This window comes from Anomaloglossus baeobatrachus, chromosome 1 (assembly GCF_048569485.1).
Source record: "Anomaloglossus baeobatrachus isolate aAnoBae1 chromosome 1, aAnoBae1.hap1, whole genome shotgun sequence".
Classification (NCBI taxonomy): Eukaryota; Metazoa; Chordata; class Amphibia; order Anura; family Aromobatidae; genus Anomaloglossus; species Anomaloglossus baeobatrachus.
Window position 1 is genome coordinate 948303662 of NC_134353.1, and position 16359 is coordinate 948320020.

Consider the following 16359-nt stretch of genomic DNA (forward strand, 5'->3'; position numbering starts at 1 on the left):
AGCTCCGGGATAGGGTCGAGAGCCACATCCAGCTCCGGGATAGGGTCGAGAGCCACATCCAGCTCCGGGATAGGGTCGAGAGCCACATCCAGCTCCGGGATAGGGTCGAGAGCCACATCCAGCTCCGGGATAGGGTCGAGAGCCACATCCAGCTCCGGGATAGGGTCGGGAGGCACATCCAGCTCCGGGATAGGGTCGGGAGGCACATCCAGCTCCGGGATAGGGTCGAGACGCACATCCAGCTCCGGGATAGGGTCGAGAGCCACATCCAGCTCCGGGATAGGGTCGAGAGCTACATCCAGCTCCGTGATAGGGTCGAGAGCCACATCCAGCTTCCACCCTCCTCACAGAAGTCCAACCCCCCCCCCGCGAGTTCAAAGGCACCCACGGGAGTCTGACACTCGGGAAATAAAAAAAAAAAATCCAGTAAAACTGAAGAAAAAAAATGATAAAGCTAGCGCGATTTACTTACAGAGTAACCTGTGCGGCTGTACACTTCTTCTGCAGCCGCTCGTTCTTCTTCCAGGACCGCTCATTAGGTATATTTACTGCTTTCCCCGCCCACCGACGTCTGTGATTGGCTGCAGTCAGACAGTGCCCCCAACCTGTGTGACAGCCTGTCTGACGCTTCCAATCACAAACCCATAGATCCTATATAGATGAACAAGGATATAATTATCGTGCAAAATTATGCAAACCAATACTCAAAGTGCTGTAAAGTGCAATGAAGGAAGACAGTGAGGTGTATTCTTACCACCTTTCCTCACTGTCAACCAAAAATATTGATATTACCTCATAGAAGATGGGAGGGCTTAAAAAAAGCCACACATTACCCCAAATAATATCAAATATCGCTCAATTCCCTCCTTCCCGATGCGTTTCCTCAAAATAGATTCATCAGGGGAGATGGAGGCTGCGACAGACGAGGCATTGTTAGCTCCTGACCAGAAATCATCAATCGCAGACTTGGTCTGTGGGTCTATAGCGTACAGTATAAATAAATAAAAAACAACAGCGTGTGGTCACCTTCAATTTTGATAACCAGCCAAGATAAAGCCAGACAGCTGGAGGCTGGTATTCTCAGGCTGGGGAGACCCACGTTATTGGGAGCCCCCAGCCTAAAATTATAAGACTGCAGCCGGCCAGGATTGTTGCATCCATTAGAAGCGACAACCCCAGCACTTTACCTGGCTCTTCCCAATTGCCCTGGTGCGGTGGCAAAAGGGGTTAATCTCCGCTCACAGCTGACAATAAGCCCTAGATTGGTAATGGCAGGTGTCTATGAGACCCCCCCCCCCCATCACTAATCTATAAGTGAAAAGAATTAAACACAAACACCACAAAAATCCTTTATTTAAAATAAAATACAAAGAAAGATCCTCTTTCACCCCTTTATTAACCCAAAAATCTTTCCTGGAGACTGCATTCTGGTTGCCGCATAACCCTCCTCGGCCGGCACTGTCAGAGCTAAAGGGCAGGCGTGGTGCAGGGCATGGCCCCGCGCTTTAACAGTGACGATGCAGTGTATAGCCTAAGCTCAGCCCTATGCTCATAATTTACATGCTTCACAATGGCAGTGTCCCTCCTGTTCCGAATAGCCCCCAAATGTTCCCCAATTCTCTGTGGTCCTCCCCAGATACTCCTTGCCACACACGCATGTTGTCTTGTAGATGACGTCTTTAGATTTACCCAAAAGGAATTGTTTGATGGCAAATTCCTTACCCAACACCTGACTACAGAAGGTCTTTCCCACTTGTACATGACTACATGCCACGCAGTCACCACATTTATAACGCCATTGGGTCTCATTCGGAGCCACGTTGTAGAGTCATTCTTTGGTTGAGTGTAATGGAAATGAACAAACCTTTGTCGTAGAGATTGACTCTTCCGGTAGGTGATATGAGGATAATCCCCATCTGCTCCAATATATCCGTATCCATTTTCACTATGTTCTAATGTTTCATCAAAATAATTTTTCATCAATGGAGCCCCCTTGTCAAAAGGGGCAATCAACCGGATCATGTTTAGAGATGAACGGACCTTTGGAAGTTCGGCTCGCTGGCAGCAAACGAACCGAACCTTCACTAATTCGAACTTGCCCGAGGAGGTGCGAAGTCACTGATTGGCAGTTTAAGTCTCCGACCATATACATCCATCCATGGGCGGGCTTTTTCAAAATTAATTTTTTTGTTGCACACTACATCCAATGACGCTGTTGTTACCCCCAGTGTGAGCCGTTCAAACACTGCAAGTAGCTAACACAGGACTGACCACAGAGTGTACCCGAGCACTGAGCGTACCCCAACACAACGATGCTCGCAAGAGTGGAGTTCACACGTAAAGCACCCGAACTCTATTTTGTAAAGTTGGTGTTTGGTTCGAAAACCGAACCTCAGGTTCCCTCATCTCTAATCATGTTCTCTTGAAGTTCCAGCGTCTTTGGGGTAAATTAATTCTCCCTCCTCTGTAATTGTTTGGAAAAACAACAGGGGGACAGGACAGGGGGTATCCAGATCATGTTCTCAGAACTGCTTATCAACACTGTAAAAAAGGGGAGGGAGGATTTACCGTACTTACCTCAGAGACGCCGGTACCTCAGGAGAACATGATTCGGTTGATTTTTGACAATGGGGCTTCATTGATCAAAAAATCAGCTATCAGAAGAATCAATCTCTAAGGCCTTTTTCACACGTCCGTGAAAACCAAGCACATTTTGCACAGATGTGTAAAAGGTGCGTATTGTCCTCCGTGTGCCATGATTTTGGCACATGTGTGTTCTCCGTGTGTTATCACAGGAACTCTCTGCTCACCTGTCCCTGGCGTTGCTGTCCGTGGTGGTGATCTACGGTCTCTGGCCCTGCCGACTCCCCGCTGCTGCTGCTTCCGGTCCTCTGTGCCGTGCATATGCGATGAGGATAATAAGCGGGGGTCGGAAGCACGTGATAGCAGCGGCAGAGACAGCAGCGCTGGAGACAACCAAGTATGGAAATTAATTAGATTTCACAGACACGTGTGTTTTCTCCGGTACATGTCACACTGATGTCACACGGAGCACATCTATGCGGTCTGTGTGACATCTATGCTTTCGGAGAAAAACGGACTTGTCTACGTGTGTAGTGCACATATGCTCCACACAGACGGTACATGACAAAACACGCACATGTGCGCAAACCCATTGATTTTAACCCCTTCACGACCATGGACGGATCTTTCCGTCATGGATCGTGTCCCGGTAAGCCCCGCCCCCTGCCGCGGGCAGGCGGCGTGGATCGGCACACATATCAGCTGTTTTCAACAGCTGACATGTGTGCCTACATGTTCCGAGTGGAATCGCATTCCACCCGGAACATTAACCCCTTAGATCTCGCTGCCAAAGTCTGGCAGCGAGATCTATATGCACGCGGCCATCTTTTTTACTTACCGCCGCCCCCTCCAGACGTCACGTGAGTGATCACGTGACGTTCGGTGGTTGCCATCGTAGCACAGGGTCATGTGATGACGCCTGGTGCTACGAAGTTTCACTTTCATTCTTCCTCGGCACGGAGCAGAGGAAGAAAGAAAGTGACTATTTCTGCTGTTTACAGCGGTATAGCTGTGATCAGCAGATAGCGATCAGCAATCGGATTGCTGATCGCTATAGCCCCCTAGGGGGACTAGTAAAATAAAATAAAAAAAGTAAAAAAAAAGTTTTAAAAAATTTAAAAAAAAACAAAAAACCTAAAAGTTCAAATCACCCCCCTTTCCCCCCATTGAAAATTAAAGGGTTAAAAAATAAATAAATATACACATATTTGGTATCGCCGCGTTCAGAAATGACCGATCTATCAAAATATAAAATCAATTAATCTGATTGGTAAACGGCGTAGTGGCAAAAAAATTCCAAACGCCAAAATTACGTTTTTTGGTCGCTGCAAGTTTTACGCAAAATGCAATAACAGGCGATCAAAACGTAGCATCTGCGCAAAAATGCTACCATTAGAAACATCAGCTCGAGACGCAAAAAATAAGCAGTCACTGAGCCATAGATCCCAAAAAATAAGAACGCTACGTGTTTCGGAAAATGGCACAAAACGTGCGCCACTTTTATTGGACAAGCTTGTGAATTTTTTTAAACCCCTTAGATACAAGTAAACCTATACATGTTTGGTGTCTACAAACTCGCACCGACCTCAGGCATCATACCCACACATCAGTTTTACCATATAGTGAACACCGTGAATAAAACATCCCAAAAACTATTGTGCCATCACACTTTTTTTGCAATTTTTCCACACTTGGAATTTTTTTGCTGCTTTCCAGTACACCATATGGTAAAACTTATGGTTTCATTTAAAAGTACAACTTGTCCCGCAAAAAACAAGCCCTCATATGGCAAGATTGACGGAAAAATAAAAAAGTTAGGGCTCTCGGAAGAAGGGGAGCAAAAAACAAAAACGCAAAAACGGAAAGTGCCCCGGGGCTGAAGGGGTTAATGGGTCTACGTGTGCCCGTGTCTCCGGTACGTGTGAAAACGGACGTCACGAGTACCAGAGACACGGATATGTAAAGGAGGCCTAAGACAAAGGCTTGGTCATTGCCATTACATTCCACCAAAGAATGACTCTACAACGTGGCTCCCAATGAGACCCAAGGGCTGTTATAAATGTGGTATAAGTGGGAAAGACCTTCTGTAGTCAGGCAAGGCAACAGGTGAGGAATTTGCCATCAAACAATTCATTACAGGTAAATCTAAAGGCGCCATCTACAAGGCAACGTGTGTGTGGCAAAACAAATGTGGGGAAGACCACAAGAGAATTGGGGGACATTTGGGGGGATGTTCGTAATAAGAGGGACACTGCCATAGCTAAGTATGTAAATTATAAGCATAGGATTGACCTTAGAGTACTGAAATTTATAGGAATTGACTTGCTGAAACCTTCCGCCCGAGGAGACTTTAATAAAACCCAATTACGTTGCGAAGAAAAATGGATATTTTGTTTGCGCCCTACATCCCCTTTTGGTCTAAACGAACAGATGAACTATAATGTCTACCTATGACTACCTAAATGTGATCTCATTACCTCCAACCCTCATCTTCTCCCCCTCCAGATTTCCCCCGCTGTGTGTGACCGTGTTATACATTTTCACCTCTAAGGTTCAGGTGACATATTGGGCCGACCTATATGTAATCTGCCTATAACCTATTATTGGTCTATCACTTGGTATGGAGAAAAGTGACTGATAAGTTCTTGGTTAAATAATACAAGTGACATACAGAGTGTCCATCCATATCCTGTCCACCGCCATTAACTTGAGAACGGCGGCAGCTATAGGCATAGAAGTGGTGTCTAGGTATAGTAAAGTAGCCATACGCAATGAAACCACCTATAGTGCCACCTGGTGGAAAACAATGGAAATAGCATTTTTATCTCGAAAACGGAACGAGATAGAGAAAAATAGTGAATTACAAAGTTGTAGGGCATCATCAATTCAATACGAATCGTCACCTATCATACAGAAATGCTATGATATGAAACCCATGACCCCCCCCCCCAAAAACATTGATTGCTGGTCACGCATATGGCGCTCATTTCACTTTGATGCTCAAAGTGGCCCCCGTCAGCTGCAATGCACATCTGGCCTCTGCACAGCATACTGTATCTTGCTGCACGTTGTGCAATATGGTAGGTGACACGTTTGCACAAGCATCTGTGATACGTCGTCGTGGGTCCTGCAATGTTGGTGGAGGGGTCGCATACACCTGCTGTTTGATGTGACCTCACAGAAAGAAGTCCAATGGGGTCAGGTCAGGTGAGCGTGGAGGCCACTCCATGCATCCACCATACCCAATGACTTGTAGGAAGGTCTCCATGAGGTATCGCTTCACGTCCGCAGCCTTGTGAGTTTTACACATTCTAATCATAGCATTTCTGTATGCAAGGTGTGGATTCGTATTGAATTGATGATGCTCTACAACTTTGTAATTCACTTTTTTTCTCTATCTCGTTCCGTTTTCAAGATAAAAATGCTAACTCCGTTGTTTTCCACCAGGTGGCGCTATAGGTGGTTTCATTGCGTAGCACGTGGCTACTTTACTATACCTAGACACCACTTCTATGCCTATAGCTGCCGCCGTTCTCAAGTTAATGGCGGTGGACAGGATATGAGTGGACACACTGCATATTCGCCCTCACACTAGTCAGGACTACACCGGGTCTGACGCGGATATTAAGGGTGGTGCACTGTGTGCAGACATGTTTCTTATCACAGTTCTAGGTTTAGACATTGCAGATCATAATAAACGCCCGCGATGGAATAAAGCAAACCCTTTTCATCTATCCCTTATCCCCTCCCCACCATTTTTTTTAGGGACCGTAATTTTCCTTGCATTATATTCATATATATGCTCCCGAAAACACGGCTGAGAACACGGGGAGAGTAAAGCCAAAGTCCACAGAGGCCCCAGCCCTGATCGTGGGCATGGGACCTCCTATGGAGAGCACTCACAGTCACATCTCCACATGAGGTCTGAAACTGCCGCCAGATCGTGGTCGCATAGCCTAAAGGCCCCGTCACACAGATAAATCTTTGGCAGATCTGTGGTTGCAGTGAAATCATGGACATATTGTTCCATTTGTACACAACCACAAACCTGGCACTGATTGTCCACAATTTCACTGCAACCACAGATCTGCCGCAGATTTATCTCTGTGTGTGGCAGGGCCTTAAGAGTGAGCAATTTGGTGCTACAGCATCATTTTTGTTAAGTACCTGTGGGTACAAAATGCCTAATATACCCCTGGGTAAAATCCTTGAGGGGCCTAGGGGCATGGTGCCTTCAATTTATTTCAGCTTTTTCAAAACTCAAATATTCCAACCTTCTGTTCCGAGCCCTCCAATGTGTCCAAATTGAGGTTTCTAAGCACGTAGGGTATCACCGCACTCATAAGAAATTGGGAACAAACTGTGGGGTCCACTTTTTGGTGTTGCCTCTTGTAAAAGTGAGAAATTTGAAGCTAAAACAATTTTTTTTTAGGAAAAAAAATAATGAAAATTTTCAATAGGATGACCTAATATTATCAAATTCTGTGAAGTACCTGTTTGTTCAAAATGACGACTATAAAATCCTTGAGGGGTCTAGTTTCCAGAATGGGGTCACTTGTGGGGGGATTTCTGCTGTTTAGTTACCTCAGGGGCCCTGAAAATGCAACATGGTGCCCGCAATCTATTTCAGCTAAAATTCAAATATTGCTCCTTCGGTTCTGAGCCCGGCCATGTGTCCACACAGAGGTTTGTGACCACATGTGGGGTATCAGCGCGCTCAGAAGAAAGTGGGTAATTCATTTTGGGGTCCACTTTTTATGCTATGCCATGTAAATTGAGGCTAAAGCAACATTTTTAGGTAAAATGTATTTATTTCTTCATTACGCTTTGTATTCATCCCTGTGAAGCACCTGAAGGGTTAATAAACTTCTTGGATGTAGTTTTGAGCACTCTGAGGGGGGCAGTTTTTAGAATGGGGTCACTTTTGGGTATTTTCTGTCACCTCGGCCTCTCAAAGTCACTTCAGATGTGATTTGGTCCCTAAAAAATTGGTTTTGTGAGTTGTATTGGAAAAATGAGAAATTGCTGATGAACTTTGACCCCTTCTACGTTCCTAAGAAAAAAAATATGGTTAAAAAATTGCGCTGATGTAAAATAGACAAGTGGGAAATGTTATTTATTAACTATTTTGTGTGACAGAACTCTCGGATTTATGAGCAGAAAAAAAAAAAGTTAAAATTGTGAAATTTGCACCAAATTTCTGATATTTTCACAAATATATGGAAAGAATATTGTCCTAAATTTACTAGTAACCACTATGAAGCCCCATATGTCACGAAAAAACAATGTCAGAATCACCGGGATCTGATGAAGCTCCAGAGATATCACCTCATGAAGAGACACTGGTCAGAAAGGCAAAAAATGGCCGACTCATGAAGGTGAAAACAGGCCGGGGGTGAGGGGGTTAAGATGGGTGACCCAAAACTCTCCTCCATATACATCACAGAGAGGAGGCAGAACCGCCCATAACATGACCATGTGCCTGATCACATGATGGTGACATCACACAGGTCCTGTGAGCACAGGCGGTGCCGACTCTGAGGTGGAGGTCAGTGCATGTTCTCCTCACCCCAATATACAGGGAGTCACCCTATTTATAGAGAGCGACAGACCCCGCACTACACATGAGGGAGAGAGCGACAGACCCCGCACTACACATGAGGGAGAGAGAGCGACAGACCCCGCACTACACATGAGGAGAGAGAGCGACAGACCCCGCACTACACATGAGGGAGAGAGAGCGACAGACCCCGCACTACACATGAGGGAGAGAGCGACAGACCCCGCACTACACATGAGGGAGAGAGAGAGAGACAGACCCCGCACTACACATGAGGGAGAGAGAGAGAGACAGACCCCGCACTACACATGAGGGAGAGAGAGCGACAGACCCCGCACTACACATGAGGGAGAGAGAGAGAGACAGACCCCGCACTACACATGAGGGAGAGAGAGAGAGACAGACCCCGCACTACACATGAGGGAGAGAGAGCGACAGACCCCGCACTACACATGAGGGAGAGAGAGCGACAGACTCCGCACTACACATGAGGGAGAGAGAGAGACAGACCCCGCACTACACATGAGGGAGAGAGAGAGACAGACCCCGCACTACACATGAGGGAGAGAGAGCGACAGACTCCGCACTACACATGAGGGAGAGAGAGAGCGACAGACTCCGCACTACACATGAAGGAGAGAGAGCGACAGACCCCGCACTACACATGAGGGAGAGAGAGAGACAGACCCCGCACTACACATGAGGGAGAGAGAGCGACAGACCCCGCACTACACATGAGGGAGAGAGAGAGAGACAGACCCCGCACTACACATGAGGGAGAGAGAGAGACAGACCCCGCACTACACATGAGGGAGAGAGAGAGACAGACCCCGCACTACACATGAGGGAGAGAGAGAGACAGACCCCGCACTACACATGAGGGAGAGAGAGAGACAGACCCCGCACTACACATGAGGGAGAGAGAGAGACAGACCCCGCACTACACATGGGAGAGAGAGACACAGACCCCGCACTACACATGGGAGAGAGAGCGACAGACCCCGCACTACACATGGAGGAGAGAGAGCGACAGACCCCGCACTACACATGGGGGAGAGAGCGACAGATCCCACACTACACATGAGGGAGAGAGAGAGACAGACCCCGCACTACACATGGGGGGGAGAGAGCGACAGATCCCGCACTACACATGAGGGAGAGAGAGCGACAGACCCCCCACTACACATGAGGGAGAGAGCGACAGACCCCACTCTACACATGAGGGAGAGAGCGACAGACCCCGTACTACACATGAGGGAGAGAGAGCGACAGACCCCATACTACACATGAGGGAGAGAGAGAGACAGACCCCGCACTACACATGAGGGAGAGAGAGCGACAGACCCCGCACTACACATGAGGGAGAGAGCGACAGACCCCGCTCTACACATGAGGGAGAGAGCGACAGACCCCGTACTACACATGAGGGAGAGAGAGCGACAGACCCCGCACTACACATGGGGAGAGAGAGCGACAGACCCCGCACTACACATGAGGGAGAGAGAGCGACAGACCCCGCACTACACATGAGGGAGAGAGAGAGACAGACCCCGCACTACACATGAGGGAGAGAGAGAGACAGACCCCGCACTACACATGGGAGAGAGAGCGACAGACCCCGCACTACACATGGAGGAGAGAGAGCGACAGACCCCGCACTACACATGGGGGAGAGAGCGACAGATCCCACACTACACATGAGGGAGAGAGAGACAGACCACGCACTACACATGGGGGAGGGAGCGACAGACCCCGCACTACACATGGGGGAGAGAGCGACAGATCCCTCACTACACATGAGGGAGAGAGAGCGACAGACCCCGCACTACACATGGGGGAGAGAGAGCGACAGACCCCGCACTACACATGGGGGAGGGAGCGACAGACCCCGCACTACACATGGGGGAGAGAGCGACAGATCCCTCACTACACATGGGGGAGAGAGAGCGACAGACCCCGCACTACACATGGGGGAGAGAGAGCGACAGACCCCGCACTACACATGAGGGAGAGAGCGACAGACCCCGCACTACACATGAGGGAGAGAGAGCAACAGACCCCGCACTACACATGAGGGAAAAAACAAAAAGCCAGCACCAAATGTGCACTCGGCACTAAACATTCCAAACTGTACTTATTTTAAAAAATTTTTTTGAGATTTTTGGCAAAAAATTGCAATTTCTTGAGCTGCTTCGCCACGTCACGGCAAATCTCATTTGAAGCAGTCCTACACTAAAATATTTTTATAAAATGTGCCATACGGCCTCACATATGAATAGTAGAACTGCTCTTAGCAGCACCCACCTGGTCTATTTCAATCCCGTACCCATGACTGAGTCATGGCTGTGGGCGGGACAGGTCCAAGCAAATGCTGCATGAAGTAAATAGCCTGTGGACAAAGCCTGATGACCCAATGTGAACAGTCACCAACCGCCAAACTCCAGACAGATGGAATACATCCCAAATTGGGGTGCATAGCAAGGTGGAGGTCAACCACCGACCAATTCAATGAAGAAAAAACAAAAAGCCAGCACCAAATGTGCACTCGGCACTAAACATTCCAAACTGTACTTATTTTAAAAAATTTTTGAGATTTTTGGCAAAAAATTGCAATTTCTTGAGCTGCTTCGCCACGTCACGGCAAATCTCATTTGAAGCAGTCCTACACTAAAATATTTTTATAAAATGTGCCATACGGCCTCACATATGAATAGTAGAACTGCTCTTAGCAGCACCCACCTGGTCTATTTCAATCCCGTACCCATGACTGAGTCATGGCTGTGGGCGGGACAGGTCCAAGCAAATGCTGCATGAAGTAAATAGCCTGTGGACAAAGCCTGATGACCCAATGTGAACAGTCACCAACCGCCAAACTCCAGACAGATGGAATACATCCCAAATTGGGGTGCATAGCAAGGTGGAGGTCAACCACCGACCAATTCAATGAAGAAAAAACAAAAAGCCAGCACCAAATGTGCACTCGGCACTAAACATTCCAAACTGTACTTATTTTAAAAAAATTTTTTGAGATTTTTGGCAAAAAATTGCAATTTCTTGAGCTGCTTCGCCACGTCACGGCAAATCTCATTTGAAGCAGTCCTACACTAAAATATTTTTATAAAATGTGCCATACGGCCTCACATATGAATAGTAGAACTGCTCTTAGCAGCACCCACCTGGTCTATTTCAATCCCGTACCCATGACTGAGTCATGGCTGTGGGCGGGACAGGTCCAAGCAAATGCTGCATGAAGTAAATAGCCTGTGGACAAAGCCTGATGACCCAATGTGAACAGTCACCAACCGCCAAACTCCAGACAGATGGAATACATCCCAAATTGGGGTGCATAGCAAGGTGGAGGTCAACCACCGACCAATTCAATGAAGAAAAAACAAAAAGCCAGCACCAAATGTGCACTCGGCACTAAACATTCCAAACTGTACTTATTTTAAAAATTTTTTGAGATTTTTGGCAAAAAATTGCAATTTCTTGAGCTGCTTCGCCACGTCACGGCAAATCTCATTTGAAGCAGTCCTACACTAAAATATTTTTATAAAATGTGCCATACGGCCTCACATATGAATAGTAGAACTGCTCTTAGCAGCACCCACCTGGTCTATTTCAATCCCGTACCCATGACTGAGTCATGGCTGTGGGCGGGACAGGTCCAAGCAAATGCTGCATGAAGTAAATAGCCTGTGGACAAAGCCTGATGACCCAATGTGAACAGTCACCAACCGCCAAACTCCAGACAGATGGAATACATCCCAAATTGGGGTGCATAGCAAGGTGGAGGTCAACCACCGACCAATTCAATGAAGAAAAAACAAAAAGCCAGCACCAAATGTGCACTCGGCACTAAACATTCCAAACTGTACTTATTTTAAAAATTTTTTGAGATTTTTGGCAAAAAATTGCAATTTCTTGAGCTGCTTCGCCACGTCACGGCAAATCTCATTTGAAGCAGTCCTACACTAAAATATTTTTATAAAATGTGCCATACGGCCTCACATATGAATAGTAGAACTGCTCTTAGCAGCACCCACCTGGTCTATTTCAATCCCGTACCCATGACTGAGTCATGGCTGTGGGCGGGACAGGTCCAAGCAAATGCTGCATGAAGTAAATAGCCTGTGGACAAAGCCTGATGACCCAATGTGAACAGTCACCAACCGCCAAACTCCAGACAGATGGAATACATCCCAAATTGGGGTGCATAGCAAGGTGGAGGTCAACCACCGACCAATTCAATGAAGAAAAAACAAAAAGCCAGCACCAAATGTGCACTCGGCACTAAACATTCCAAACTGTACTTATTTTAAAAAATTTTTGAGATTTTTGGCAAAAAATTGCAATTTCTTGAGCTGCTTCGCCACGTCACGGCAAATCTCATTTGAAGCAGTCCTACACTAAAATATTTTTATAAAATGTGCCATACGGCCTCACATATGAATAGTAGAACTGCTCTTAGCAGCACCCACCTGGTCTATTTCAATCCCGTACCCATGACTGAGTCATGGCTGTGGGCGGGACAGGTCCAAGCAAATGCTGCATGAAGTAAATAGCCTGTGGACAAAGCCTGATGACCCAATGTGAACAGTCACCAACCGCCAAACTCCAGACAGATGGAATACATCCCAAATTGGGGTGCATAGCAAGGTGGAGGTCAACCACCGACCAATTCAATGAAGAAAAAACAAAAAGCCAGCACCAAATGTGCACTCGGCACTAAACATTCCAAACTGTACTTATTTTAAAAAATTTTTTTGAGATTTTTGGCAAAAAATTGCAATTTCTTGAGCTGCTTCGCCACGTCACGGCAAATCTCATTTGAAGCAGTCCTACACTAAAATATTTTTATAAAATGTGCCATACGGCCTCACATATGAATAGTAGAACTGCTCTTAGCAGCACCCACCTGGTCTATTTCAATCCCGTACCCATGACTGAGTCATGGCTGTGGGCGGGACAGGTCCAAGCAAATGCTGCATGAAGTAAATAGCCTGTGGACAAAGCCTGATGACCCAATGTGAACAGTCACCAACCGCCAAACTCCAGACAGATGGAATACATCCCAAATTGGGGTGCATAGCAAGGTGGAGGTCAACCACCGACCAATTCAATGAAGAAAAAACAAAAAGCCAGCACCAAATGTGCACTCGGCACTAAACATTCCAAACTGTACTTATTTTAAAAAATTTTTGAGATTTTTGGCAAAAAATTGCAATTTCTTGAGCTGCTTCGCCACGTCACGGCAAATCTCATTTGAAGCAGTCCTACACTAAAATATTTTTATAAAATGTGCCATACGGCCTCACATATGAATAGTAGAACTGCTCTTAGCAGCACCCACCTGGTCTATTTCAATCCCGTACCCATGACTGAGTCATGGCTGTGGGCGGGACAGGTCCAAGCAAATGCTGCATGAAGTAAATAGCCTGTGGACAAAGCCTGATGACCCAATGTGAACAGTCACCAACCGCCAAACTCCAGACAGATGGAATACATCCCAAATTGGGGTGCATAGCAAGGTGGAGGTCAACCACCGACCAATTCAATGAAGAAAAAACAAAAAGCCAGCACCAAATGTGCACTCGGCACTAAACATTCCAAACTGTACTTATTTTAAAAAATTTTTGAGATTTTTGGCAAAAAATTGCAATTTCTTGAGCTGCTTCGCCACGTCACGGCAAATCTCATTTGAAGCAGTCCTACACTAAAATATTTTTATAAAATGTGCCATACGGCCTCACATATGAATAGTAGAACTGCTCTTAGCAGCACCCACCTGGTCTATTTCAATCCCGTACCCATGACTGAGTCATGGCTGTGGGCGGGACAGGTCCAAGCAAATGCTGCATGAAGTAAATAGCCTGTGGACAAAGCCTGATGACCCAATGTGAACAGTCACCAACCGCCAAACTCCAGACAGATGGAATACATCCCAAATTGGGGTGCATAGCAAGGTGGAGGTCAACCACCGACCAATTCAATGAAGAAAAAACAAAAAGCCAGCACCAAATGTGCACTCGGCACTAAACATTCCAAACTGTACTTATTTTAAAAAATTTTTGAGATTTTTGGCAAAAAATTGCAATTTCTTGAGCTGCTTCGCCACGTCACGGCAAATCTCATTTGAAGCAGTCCTACACTAAAATATTTTTATAAAATGTGCCATACGGCCTCACATATGAATAGTAGAACTGCTCTTAGCAGCACCCACCTGGTCTATTTCAATCCCGTACCCATGACTGAGTCATGGCTGTGGGCGGGACAGGTCCAAGCAAATGCTGCATGAAGTAAATAGCCTGTGGACAAAGCCTGATGACCCAATGTGAACAGTCACCAACCGCCAAACTCCAGACAGATGGAATACATCCCAAATTGGGGTGCATAGCAAGGTGGAGGTCAACCACCGACCAATTCAATGAAGAAAAAACAAAAAGCCAGCACCAAATGTGCACTCGGCACTAAACATTCCAAACTGTACTTATTTTAAAAAATTTTTGAGATTTTTGGCAAAAAATTGCAATTTCTTGAGCTGCTTCGCCACGTCACGGCAAATCTCATTTGAAGCAGTCCTACACTAAAATATTTTTATAAAATGTGCCATACGGCCTCACATATGAATAGTAGAACTGCTCTTAGCAGCACCCACCTGGTCTATTTCAATCCCGTACCCATGACTGAGTCATGGCTGTGGGCGGGACAGGTCCAAGCAAATGCTGCATGAAGTAAATAGCCTGTGGACAAAGCCTGATGACCCAATGTGAACAGTCACCAACCGCCAAACTCCAGACAGATGGAATACATCCCAAATTGGGGTGCATAGCAAGGTGGAGGTCAACCACCGACCAATTCAATGAAGAAAAAACAAAAAGCCAGCACCAAATGTGCACTCGGCACTAAACCGAGTTTTTTCTTCATTGAATTGGTCGGTGGTTGACCTCCACCTTGCTATGCACCCCAATTTGGGATGTATTCCATCTGTCTGGATTTTGGCGGTTGGTGACTGTTCACATTAAGTCATCAGGCTTTGTCCACAGGCTATTTACTTCATGCAGCATTTGCTTGGACCTGTCCCGCCCACAGCCATGACTCAGTCATGGGTACGGGATTGAAATAGACCAGGTGAGTGCTGCTAAGAGCAGTTCTACTATTCATATGTGAGGCCGTATGGCACATTTTATAAAAATATTTTAGTGTAGGACTGCTTCAAATGAGATTTGCCGTGACGTGGCGAAGCAGCTCAAGAAATTGCAATTTTTTGCCAAAAATCTCAAAATTTTTAAAATAAGTACAGTTTGGAATGTTTAGTGCCGCAGTGCACATTTGGTGCTGGCTTTTTGTTTTTTCTTCATTGAATTGGTCGGTGGTTGACCTTCACCTTGCTATGCACCCCAATTTGGGATGTATTCCATCTGTCTGGATTTTGGCGGTTGGTGACTGTTCACATTAAGTCATCAGGCTTTGTCCACAGGCTATTTACTTCATGCAGCATTTGCTTGGACCTGTCCCGCCCACAGCCATGACTCAGTCATGGGTACGGGATTGAAATAGACCAGGTGAGTGCTGCTAAGAGCAGTTCTACTATTCATATGTGAGGCCGTATGGCACATTTTATAAAAATATTTTAGTGTAGGACTGCTTCAAATGAGATTTGCCGTGACGTGGCGAAGCAGCTCAAGAAATTGCAATTTTTTGCCAAAAATCTCAAAATTTTTAAAATAAGTACAGTTTGGAATGTTTAGTGCCGCAGTGCACATTTGGTGCTGGCTTTTTGTTTTTTCTTCATTGAATTGGTCGGTGGTTGACCTCCACCTTGCTATGCACCCCAATTTGGGATGTATTCCATTTGTCTGGATTTTGGCGGTTGGTGACTGTTCACATTAAGTCATCAGGCTTTGTCCACAGGCTATTTACTTCATGCAGCATTTGCTTGGACCTGTCCCGCCCACAGCCATGACTCAGTCATGGGTACGGGATTGAAATAGACCAGGTGAGTGCTGCTAAGAGCAGTTCTACTATTCATATGTGAGGCCGTATGGCACATTTTATAAAAATATTTTAGTGTAGGACTGCTTCAAATGAGATTTGCCGTGACGTGGCGAAGCAGCTCAAGAAATTGCAATTTTTTGCCAAAAATCTCAAAATTTTTAAAATAAGTACAGTTGGAATGTTTAGTGCCGCAGTGCACATTTGGTGCTGGCTTTTTG

The 16359-nt window shown here is 46.2% G+C and overlaps 2 protein-coding genes across 2 annotated transcripts in view; both read left to right on the top strand.

The window, feature by feature from the left end:
- LOC142258443 (uncharacterized) overlaps positions 1–16359 on the top strand; it is a 263726-nt gene that overhangs the window by 85353 nt on the left and 162014 nt on the right. The window lies entirely within an intron of this gene.
- Positions 8085–16359, top strand: part of LOC142257100 (uncharacterized) — a 37813-nt gene continuing 29538 nt past the window's right edge. The window contains exon 1 of the mRNA XM_075329183.1: positions 8085–8131. The gene's annotated coding sequence lies outside the window, so the exon portion shown is untranslated. The remainder of the gene's footprint in view (positions 8132–16359) is intronic.